At 38.0% G+C, this 11,338-nt stretch overlaps 1 protein-coding gene across 1 annotated transcript in view; it reads right to left on the reverse strand.

Moving 5' to 3' along the window:
• Positions 1 to 2,971, reverse strand: part of LOC144433922 (uncharacterized) — a 36,903-nt gene extending 33,932 nt beyond the window's left edge. The window contains exon 1 of the mRNA XM_078122327.1: positions 2,932 to 2,971. The gene's annotated coding sequence lies outside the window, so the exon portion shown is untranslated. The remainder of the gene's footprint in view (positions 1 to 2,931) is intronic.
• Positions 2,972 to 11,338: the final 8,367 nt, after the last annotated feature.

The following is an 11,338-nucleotide window of genomic DNA, read 5'->3' on the forward strand; positions in this document are numbered from 1 at the left end:
ATTGTGTGCACACTCTATTGTTTGTCAATTACAGCTCCTCGTATTAGATTGGAAATTACCCAGAAGGCCATATTGAGTTCATAAAGTCGTGTCTGCTGGGTATCAATGACAATAATTATTTCAAACCACCCATACAGGGCTATAGCTGAGATGCATACTGATAATGTGTACCAGTTGGTTAGAGTGCACACTCAATATTTTTGGAGAAATATTTATTGAAATATCCAATGACTCCCCATCTCTATACATGCCTATAGGTTACATGGTGGAACATGAAAAGTTTAATAATTTCAATAAAGACAATAATTATTCTTATAGGGATAAATTCAAGTATTCATAGGTAGTATCAGTACTACATTCAATATTTGAAATGTGTGCACACCCCATTGTTTGTCAATTACAGCTCCTCGTATTAGATTGGAAATTACCCAGAAGGCCATATTGAGTTCATAAAGTCGTGTCTGCTGGGTATCAATGACAATAATTATTTCAAACCACCTATACAGGGCTATAGCTGAGATGCATACTGATAATGTGTGCTAGTTTGTTAGAGTGCACACTCAATATTTTTGGAGAAATATTTATTCAAATATCCAATGACTCCCCATCTCTATACATGCCTATAGGTTACATGGTGGAACATGAAAAGTTAAATAATTTCAATAAAGACAATATTTATTCTTCCAGAGATAAATTTAAGTATTCATAGGTAGTATCACTACTACATTACATATTTGAAATGTGTGCACACCCCATTGTTTGTCAATTACAGCTCCTCGTATTAGATTGGAAATTACCCAGAAGGCCATATTGAGTTCATAAAGTCGTGTCTGCTGGGTATCAATGACAATAATTATTTCAAACCACCCATACAGGGCTATAGCTGAGATGCATACTGATAATGTGTGCTAGTTTGTTAGAGTGCACACTCAATATTTTTGGAGAAATATTTATTCAAATATCCAATGACTCCCCATCTCTATACATGCCTATAGGTTACATGGTGGAACATGAAAAGTTAAATAATTTCAATAAAGACAATATTTATTCTTCCAGAGATAAATTTAAGTATTCATAGGTAGTATCACTACTACATTACATATTTGAAATGTGTGCACACCCCATTGTTTGTCAATTACAGCTCCTCGTATTAGATTGGAAATTACCCAGAAGGCCATATTGAGTTCATAAAGTCGTGTCTGCTGGGTATCAATGACAATAATTATTTCAAACCACCTATACAGGGCTATAGCTGAGATGCATACTGATAATGTGTACTAGTTGGTTAGAGTGCACACTCAATATTTTTGGAGAAATATTTATTGAAATATCCAATGACTCCCCATCTCTATACATGCCTATAGGTTACATGGTGGAACATGAAAAGTTTAATAATTTCAATAAAGACAATAATTATTCTTATAGGGATAAATTCAAGTATTCATAGGTAGTATCAGTACTACATTCAATATTTGAAATGTGTGCACACCCCATTGTTTGTCAATTACAGCTCCTCGTATTAGATTGGAAATTACCCAGAAGGCCATATTGAGTTCATAAAGTCGTGTCTGCTGGGTATCAATGACAATAATTATTTCAAACCACCTATACAGGGCTATAGCTGAGATGCATACTGATAATGTGTGCTAGTTTGTTAGAGTGCACACTCAATATTTTTGGAGAAATATTTATTCAAATATCCAATGACTCCCCATCTCTATACATGCCTATAGGTTACATGGTGGAACATGAAAAGTTAAATAATTTCAATAAAGACAATATTTATTCTTCCAGAGATAAATTTAAGTATTCATAGGTAGTATCACTACTACATTCAATATTTGAAATGTGTGCACACCCCATTGTTTGTCAATTACAGCTCCTCGTATTAGATTGGAAATTACCCAGAAGGCCATATTGAGTTCATAAAGTCGTGTCTGCTGGGTATCAATGACAATAATTATTTCAAACCACCCATACAGGGCTATAGCTGAGATGCATACTGATAATGTGTACCAGTTGGTTAGAGTGCACACTCAATATTTTTGGAGAAATATTTATTGAAATATCCAATGACTCCCCATCTCTATACATGCCTATAGGTTACATGGTGGAACATGAAAAGTTTAATAATTTCAATAAAGACAATAATTATTCTTATAGGGATAAATTCAAGTATTAATAGGTTGTATCACTACTACTTACAGCTATAAAAATGTGTGCACACTCTATTGTTTGTCAATTACAGCTGTTAGTATTACATTGGAAATTACCCAGAAGGCCATATTGAGTTCAAAAAGTCGTGTCTGCTGGGTATCAATGACAATAATTATTTCAAACCACCTATACAGGGCTATAGCTGAGATGCATACTGATAGTGTGTACTAGTTGGTTAGAATGCACACTCAATATTTTTGGAGAAATATTTATTCAAATATCCACTGACTCCCCATCTCTATACATGCCTATAGGTTACATGGTGGAACATGAAAAGATTAATAATTTCAATAAAGTCAACAATTATTCTTCCAGGGTCAAATTTTAGTATTCATAGGTAGTAATCTAGTATCACTACTACTTACAGCAATTAAAATGCGTTGTTTCCTTGCTGACGGACAAGCTATGTACGTATAGTTTGAGCACGGTCACGAGTGTCTGTGGTTTGAGCTATTCAGGCTACTGTGAACAGCGCCCCCATCGGTGGCTGATGGCGAGGTGGCTGCTACGTTCAGTCGAGTGTCGACTCTAGATCTGGCAGTGGTACATGAGTACAGACGAGAGGAGAAGTACGTGTGAATGGCTTATCTTAGCTTATCCGGTGAACCATTGAAACACTAGCGAATACTGGATAAGTAGATAAATATTGGAACTTAATTAAACAAATGCAGACTTCCCTGTTAAACCACACGTAACGATAACATAGCTACGTACCTCCACTAGCTCAAACGTACGATTGACATCTCAATTTCTGTGATGACTAATATGGGACGAGCACAGTGACCCTTGAACCCAACCCGGAAGTATATGCACATGCGCAATTATGCCATTTACTATTGATTCATCACATGATGGGTTGTTGCGATATGAAAACTCCCTGACCGTCATGTTTTGTGCTATCGACATCGATATCGCTTACAGTTAATAATGTAATTAGGGTACATGCTCCCGATTCGTTGCAGATTACCAAACTCAACATTTTTTTCTTGCAGTTGTTGAAAGTGACGCAACTCAAGTTTAATAGGGGTACCGGGTATGGGTAGGTCTACATCATTTGATATCTGGGAATGGGATGGAGGAATTTCGACAAACTTGTTCCGTAAATCACCGGCTAAAAGTGGGAAGAACATGACCAAAATCAAGAAGAAAAACATACTTACTTTTAGGGTATGAAGTAAGAAAAATTGTTGTGCTAAGTGCAGAAACTAGCAACAAATATCAAATTCCAAGCTAAGGTACACGCATTCTCGCAAATCAGAGCGGTTTAATATTTTAATATTCTGCGGTGGTGCGTCCTGGACGTTGCTGTAAAAGAGGCTGTGGTTTACGAAGATAGGTACATGTGTCTCTCACGGCTTCTAACTTTTAAAGACTTTTAAAGGTTCTTGGCAAATGCCGAAGCGAAACAAAACACTACTATGAAATCAAATTACCGTGCAGCCAACGAAGCTGCTGTTCGTACACGATTTTTCAGTGGGCGGGCAATTTCCAAACTTGCATGGCCAGATTCGGGGAGGGGAAAATGACCCAGTATTTCAGCGGGTAGCATATATTTCAGCTGTAAGATATAGAGAAAGGGGAAGGCAGTGGGCAAAGCGGGCAGTTTTCGATATTTTTTTTCAGGGAGTTAGTGAACAAATTTTACTCTCTCTTTTTTTTTTTACAATATTCACAAGATTTAAATTAATTGTGTAATACAATAATTAATTTTTGACCACGTGTGTCATCGAAACTGACGAGGCAGTGCATTGAGATTGCAGCACAATCTAATATGTCAACTGATAACTGTCAATGCGTATATATTAGGAGAAACTGTTTTGTTGTGAGTTTATCAAATAGCATCCCGAGTAAATGCAGTGGGCAGGCAAATCTGGCGGGATGACAGGTCGTGTCATATCACAGTGGGAGGGCAGATACGCAGCTTTCACTTTCCCTTCTCTTTACTTTAATAGCTCCCTTGTACTCTGATTCAGTTTTTAAGACCCAATGTCCTATAATTGTACTTGTTAGTTTTGAAATAAGTTGTATATCAACTTTTTTTTGGTTTGCTATAAATGAAAGAAACTCACCATACAGTAATTTTGAATTTGTTAAATTAACAAATTCGTTTATCAACCACATGTGTGTCTCCTGTCACGAGGAAATTCAATTTCAAGCATAACATTTTGTGTTTTTGTTTACTACGGAATTGTCACGTTCAAAGTAGTCGCATGTAGTGTCATTGTGACTGGCCACTATATTCTGTACTTGTAAATAGTTTTGCTAGCAAAAGTGTAGAGATAAAAGGACAGAGTGAAAACGAACACGTGACTGAAGCTTACTAGTAAAATAATTTATTCATTATTAACAGAACGGAAGCTAAGAATGTCATTGTGCTGTAGGTCTTATAAAATGAATCTGATGACGTAACCGTTAACATCACGTCAAAACTGTTAAACATGATGACTCATTATTCAAAAACTACATCACGTAAAAATGTGGCACCCAAATATTATCGGGTTGTAAAAATATATACAGTTGCCAATTTACAAATTACGTTAAATGTCTTCACATCGCGGCTGCTAATTTAGCAAAATTGTATTTGTATAATATTATAATACAACTGCAAACTTTCTCAGTCCAACTTGTAGTACATTCTCTTTTTGTAAATAAGATCGGGCAAATATCAAGTCAGATCTATTAGTATGTATGTATGTATGTATGTATGTATGTATGTATGTATGTATGTATGTATGTATGTATGTATGTATGTATGTATGTATGTATGTATGGATGTATGTATGTACTAGTATGTATGTATGTATGTATGTATGTATGTATGTATGTATGTATGGATGCACGTGTGTATGTACATATGTATAGTCGATTTTCCGGTTCCAAGATGCAACGCACGTCGCTTATGTTGTTATATTTACTAAGTCTTGTTTTGTCTTTATTACGTTTGAAATAACATTTTCAGCAGGAAATGATGGATCTCTTTGATTATGAGTGATTTCATAGAACAAAGACGAAACACCAACAATGACATGACTGAGAGGGATTTTACGGGTGAACACAGGGTACGGTCAGGTGACACCCCCCCCCCCCACACACACACCCAGTCTCTAGCGCATGCAACCCCTTCAACGCGCACACCATACATGGTATATTGTATGGAGAGACGCGCAGTGCATCTTGGAACCGGCAACAGGTCTATATGTTCTAATAAATATACATCCTATTTGTTCACGTAAGATAGTGATTAACAGTCTGAAAACAGACTTCCAATGTACTACAACTCTATATATGCACGTGATATGTTCCACTATCTACAATATAGATTATCCGAATAACTTTGCAGTTCGACGACACACTAGTTTGAACTGTCGGTGATACCATAGACCCTGGTTCACCCAATTGTCCGTGGTAAAACCACAAACTTTCTTGTCTAGATCTGTGTCTGTGGTAAAATTTCCATCTTCAGTAGATATTCGCCGATCCTGTTCTTTGTCGCGTGCGGTGTCGGAATTAATTTTTTCTACGTCGCAGATCTAAAACCTTATCGATGTTGGAGAGAAACCCCAAACGTCTAAAACGAACATCAATTTTAATGCGATAGCATATGAACTTTAAAACAGGTGTAGTTTGGATGACATTAATTCCTACCATAATGGGTCTCTCACGGCACCGTCCACTCTGATTACAATATGATGTGGTGAAAGCGGCTAGATGTCTTGATTTACCTCTATTTCCATCTTTTTGTGTCATTTGTCTTGTTCTGGGTGATTGCCGCCTTCCCACATTTGACCCTGTATAGTTGAAAATCTTTTGAATCTCAGGGATCTTGAAAGTTTTTTTCAACCAATCAAGAGAACAAAACAAACGACACAAAATGATGAAAATAGAGGTATTTTATCCGCTTTCATCACATCAGATTTTAATCAGACTGGGTACCTTCCTTCAGTAACATCACTAACACTGTATGTCACGGTGTTCATATACAGGTCAGGCACTTATACATCTATAGATTCCTCCAAAGCACGTGACCACGGCTCCAAATCGAAGACTTAATGTCATGATTGAGGATTGGCAGTAACATTGACATGCATGTATAATGACATCTTTCGCGACTAGACAAGGGCTCTGTGAAGATGTCCTTGGTTTAACCACAGATAACCAACACATACTTATCTGTGGTTTAACTCAAGATCACGGAGTTTGTCATGTTTTTGCCATACAGTGGATAGCCTATCCACATACCTTCGTTTCTACGTTTGTAGTATCCGCAGTCACACCTCGCATTGCTAATCTTACTTTCACTATATTATTTTCCATTTGCTACAAATTGGTCAGGTTCGGCATAATTCAGGCTTTCCGTGTCTTCATAGTCATTACCACCAGGCCCGTGTTGTAGTTTCTCGTACGAATCGGGATGTTCCCCTTGAATTAAAGGTGTGTAACGACTGTCGTCAATGGGATTGACGTTCAACATAGGTTCCGTCGATACTTGTCCTTGCATGTCTTCATAGACAGGCTGGCCTGGAGTTTCGTTTGTATTAGTGGTCGCTTGACCATCGCGTATATATCCGATATAATATGGCCGAACCGTCACAGAGTTCGACTCGTCCGAATAAACGATTGTGTTAGGTTGACGCAACCCAAACGACCTGCGTCTTATTCGTATGACATACACAATTGTACAAATAATCAGAGAAATTATTACACCTGCGAAAAAGGCTCCGATGACGGGTCCCAAGAAAGGCAGCGACGTCAGGTTACTCTGGCTTTCCGATGGTTCTGTCATTACGTCAGGCAAATTGACATTGACCGTTTCAGAGCCAATATCTATTATATTAGTCGCTTCACACGTCACTGCTGGTTTTCTCGCCTCTGTACTGAATTCGTGACTAGATTTCGGAATATATATATGCAACACGCTGGCGTTGTCAGTGTCTGTGGAAATGGACGCAAATTCGAGGTTTTCGATCGACCAGGTGAATTTGGTTGACGGCGGATTTGAATCGGCCTGACAAATACAGGTAATGTAACTTAGGGAAGAGTTATTTCCCGCGTAGTCATCGTATGTGTAAACTAAGGCAACCCTTGGAGCATAGAGCACGTTCATAGGGCCTATTGAGCAGTTACGTACGGAAGAGTAACTTGGGTGTGAAGCTGAGCAAGTGAACAATGCTTTGTTGTCGTTTGCCTTTATCACGTGAAAGATTGTCAGATTGTTTAGGTGTCTATCGTTAGACATGGGAATAGTCTTCCCATCAACCGATTTCCGAAACCATGTCAGAAGTGGGGGTGGGGACCCCCCGGGGAGTACACACGACATAGCCACGAGCATTCCGTCTTCAAACGACATGGATTTGTGGTTTATCGAACACTGCGGGTCGTCGATGTCCGGAGCCGTCAGCACTGCTAGCTTGAGTGGTCCTGCCAGCAGGCCTCCCAGGCTTGGTTGATCTTCCCCTGCACACCAATATGTTCCGACATCAGGTGAAGCAAAGTTTTTAACTATCAATGTCATATTGAATACGGACCCAGCTCTGATATTGGCCTTATCCTCTTCGTTCAATAAGAGTACGTGCTTATTTCTTGGTTCCTCGCATCTTGCTCTAAATTTCTCCAAAGGAAGTGGCATTGTACAGATACTTTCCCCGTCTTTGAACCAGCGCACTGTAGTCAGTTCGAAAGTTGACATTATTGTCATGTTCAAGTTGACGGTGCAAACCAGGTTGACGTTCTGACGGGTGGGTAGGTACACAGTGGAATTCGGACTCTGATTCTTCAGTACAATCTGTGTACCGGCGGTGTCAACCATGAGAGGACCAAGACAGAGCACAATCAGTAATCGAAACATGGCGGTTTTACTAGGTCATCTGATTAACCTCACATCTCTGAACGACCACGGAACTACGTAACCCACACAGTTGAACAATGAATGAATGGGTTGTTGGCGTCACAATAGGTACTGTCTCTTGGTTTTGTTTCGTCAGTGGACTGTGCGTAATCTCTACTGTGTAAATACAAGTACCGCTCGACCAGTTCCTGTATAACAACTACAGTTGATTCATTAACATGTTTCGAAACTGTTATCAAATGAATGGCTTTATCAACAATATCCATGGACTCGTGGTGTTTTTGATATATCGGTGTCTGAAATTCCGCAATTCGTTGAAACATGCAGACGTCACTTCCCACTGTGCATATCTTTGCTGTGTTATGTTAATATACCCATGGATCTATTATTGATAATAATAGATCCATGATATATCCCCATATATCACGTAGCAGTGCATCCTCGTCACACCAATTCAGGTTCAAGGTGAAGTGAAAAAAATGAAAAGAAAAGAAAAGAAAAGAAATGAAATGAAATGAAACGAAACAAAAACACCACAATGGAAAAGAAAAAGAAATTAGTTTGACTGAAAATAATGAGTTAGGAAACAAGTAATTCGAATCTATAGATATCTATAAACTATTAATATAAATCTATCAATATCGTCGGTTTAATATGTAAATTAAAGTCGAAGATTCAATTCAGGTAAATGTGTTTACGTGTATTTTGGCACATGAAACGTTTGGAGAAGGGGGCAATAAACTGTAGGATGTAGGACGGTCTGGCGGATGCGCGGACGATGCAAAGGGAAATACGTAAGACACTCCAGATGTGCATTAAATTTTGTAAACATCTCATCTGGTCTACCCGCCGTTGTTGACGCTATTCACAACAGTTGAGTATATAAATGTGCATAATATACGTAAAGTATGAAAACGAGGAAAAATGACACATTTCTGCGTATTCAGCTAAAAAATACAGCGCTGACGTACATCACAGACAAAGAAAAAATATAACGATGGATATATATATGATAGATCTGTGATAGAAAACTATAGTAGGTGAAAGTGTGTTAATCACCTAGGGTCTGAAACATCTACTTGCCTGTGGAACCATATATAGACATTCAGTTATTGACACCTTACCAGCACAGCAAGTGGGTGATTATGACAGGATGATTTATCATAGGGTCTCTTCCTGGTGCGATGACCTAGTCGTAGGGGTCAGGTTTAAGAATGAAATGCCCCGGATTGAAAAAATATAGCTAAACGTATGTTCTTTATTGATGTTTAGGGCAAGTTCTATCCCCAGAATCCAACAAAGTTTCACTATACTCCTCAGACTACTAACATTTTGTATTGGTTGTCTGGTGTAGCCAGTCACGTGTGAATTTTACTCTCACGTTACCCTACCAATAGGTAAAAGTGAGAAAAGTGAGAAGAAAATACCCACACGACTGGATTTCCGGTTATAACCGGATGTATTCTCATCGTAATGCATTCATATGTTCATGGTCTGAGGTTACTATTTTACATGTATTAGTCCGGTGTATCTCGTTACGTACACACTCCTGTCTGTCTCTACTCTAGTCTGTGGCGGACGATGTCTCACTGACATCTGAAACTACCGTGAATGTGACAGCCAAAGTAGACCCTCAGGGCACGCAGGCTTATTTAGTTATGTTTACGAAAACAAACAAACAAACAAACAAACAAATAAATAATAACGTATTACTTACTTACCTGCTCGCTTGCTTGCTTGCTTACTTACTTGCTTGCTTGCTTACTTACCTACCTACCTACCTGCCTACCTACCCACCCACCCACTTACTTACTTACTTACTTACTTACTTACTTACTTACTTACTTACTTACTTACTTACTTACTTACTTACTTACTTACTTACTTACTTACTTACTTACTTACTTACTTACTTACTTACTTACAAGCACCAACAAGAGAGTCATTATCATCATCAACAAGAATTACTATGTTTTGCAATATGCAAAATGGTCACAATTGTATGTACCTTGATTTGTGGCCATTTTGTTTATTTTGTTTATTTTTTGTAAAACATAACTAACTAAGCCTGAGCGCCCTTTGGTAGAACTACAAAGTACCAACATTTTGTCACACTATCGAGGTAGGAAGACATTTCTACTACAAAGTAAACACATTTTGTCACACTATCGAGGTAGGAAGACATTTCTACTACAAAGTAAACACGTTTTGTCACACTATCGAGGTAGGAAAACATTTCTACTACAAAGTAAACACATTTTGTCACACTATCGAGGTAGGAAGACATTTCTACTACAAAGTAAACACATTTTGTCACACTATCGAGGTAGGAAGACATTTCTACTACAAAGTAAACACGTTTTGTCACACTATCGAGGTAGGAAGACATTTCTACTACAAAGTACACACATTTTGTCACACTATCGAGGTAGGAAGACATTTCTACTACAAAGTACACACATTTTGTCACACTATCGAGGTAGGAAGACATTTCTACTACAAAGTAAACACATTTTGTCACACTATCGAGGTAGGAAGACATTTCTACTACAAAGTACACACATTTTGTCACACTATCGAGGTAGGAAGACATTTCTACTACAAAGTACACACATTTTGTCACACTATCGAGGTAGGAAGACATTTCTACTACAAAGTAAACACATTTTGTCATACCATGGAGGTAGGAAGACATTTCATTTTAAAATGCACAAGTTATAATAGGGATAGATTGTCAAGTGTACGTCATGTTGTTCAACGCGGCCCTATCAGGCTTCTACTCCAGAGTGATTGGTGGCTGATAGCGTGGCATGAATGTAGTCTTAATAACATTGAAACAAGAAAATCATATCTTTAAAAAAACACCACGATGCTTGACAATCGCTATGCTTCACAACTATATTTGTTTACTTTAAAAAAAAAACCCAACCCCAACAACAACAACAACAACAACAACAACAACAACAACAACAACCACCACCACCACCACCACCACCACCACCAAAAAACCCGATTGCATTTTGGATGAATGATTTTCATATCGATCAGTAAGATTAGTAATCATTTTTTACACATTCCTTTCTCTCAATTGATTCTTACTGTTCATCTTTTTTACATCTGCCACGCTCTAAAGTCATTGATTGAATGTCCTGCAATATTAAAGTGTTCACCTATTGGTTTATATTGTGTATTGTTGTTTACACATTTCCTTGGTGATTGTCCAGTTTGTCCGATATATATAATTTATTATAAAGCCATTGTCAAGTGACGACGTAA

The sequence above is a fragment of the Glandiceps talaboti genome, chromosome 4 (assembly GCF_964340395.1).
Source record: "Glandiceps talaboti chromosome 4, keGlaTala1.1, whole genome shotgun sequence".
NCBI lineage: Eukaryota > Metazoa > Hemichordata > Enteropneusta > Spengelidae > Glandiceps > Glandiceps talaboti.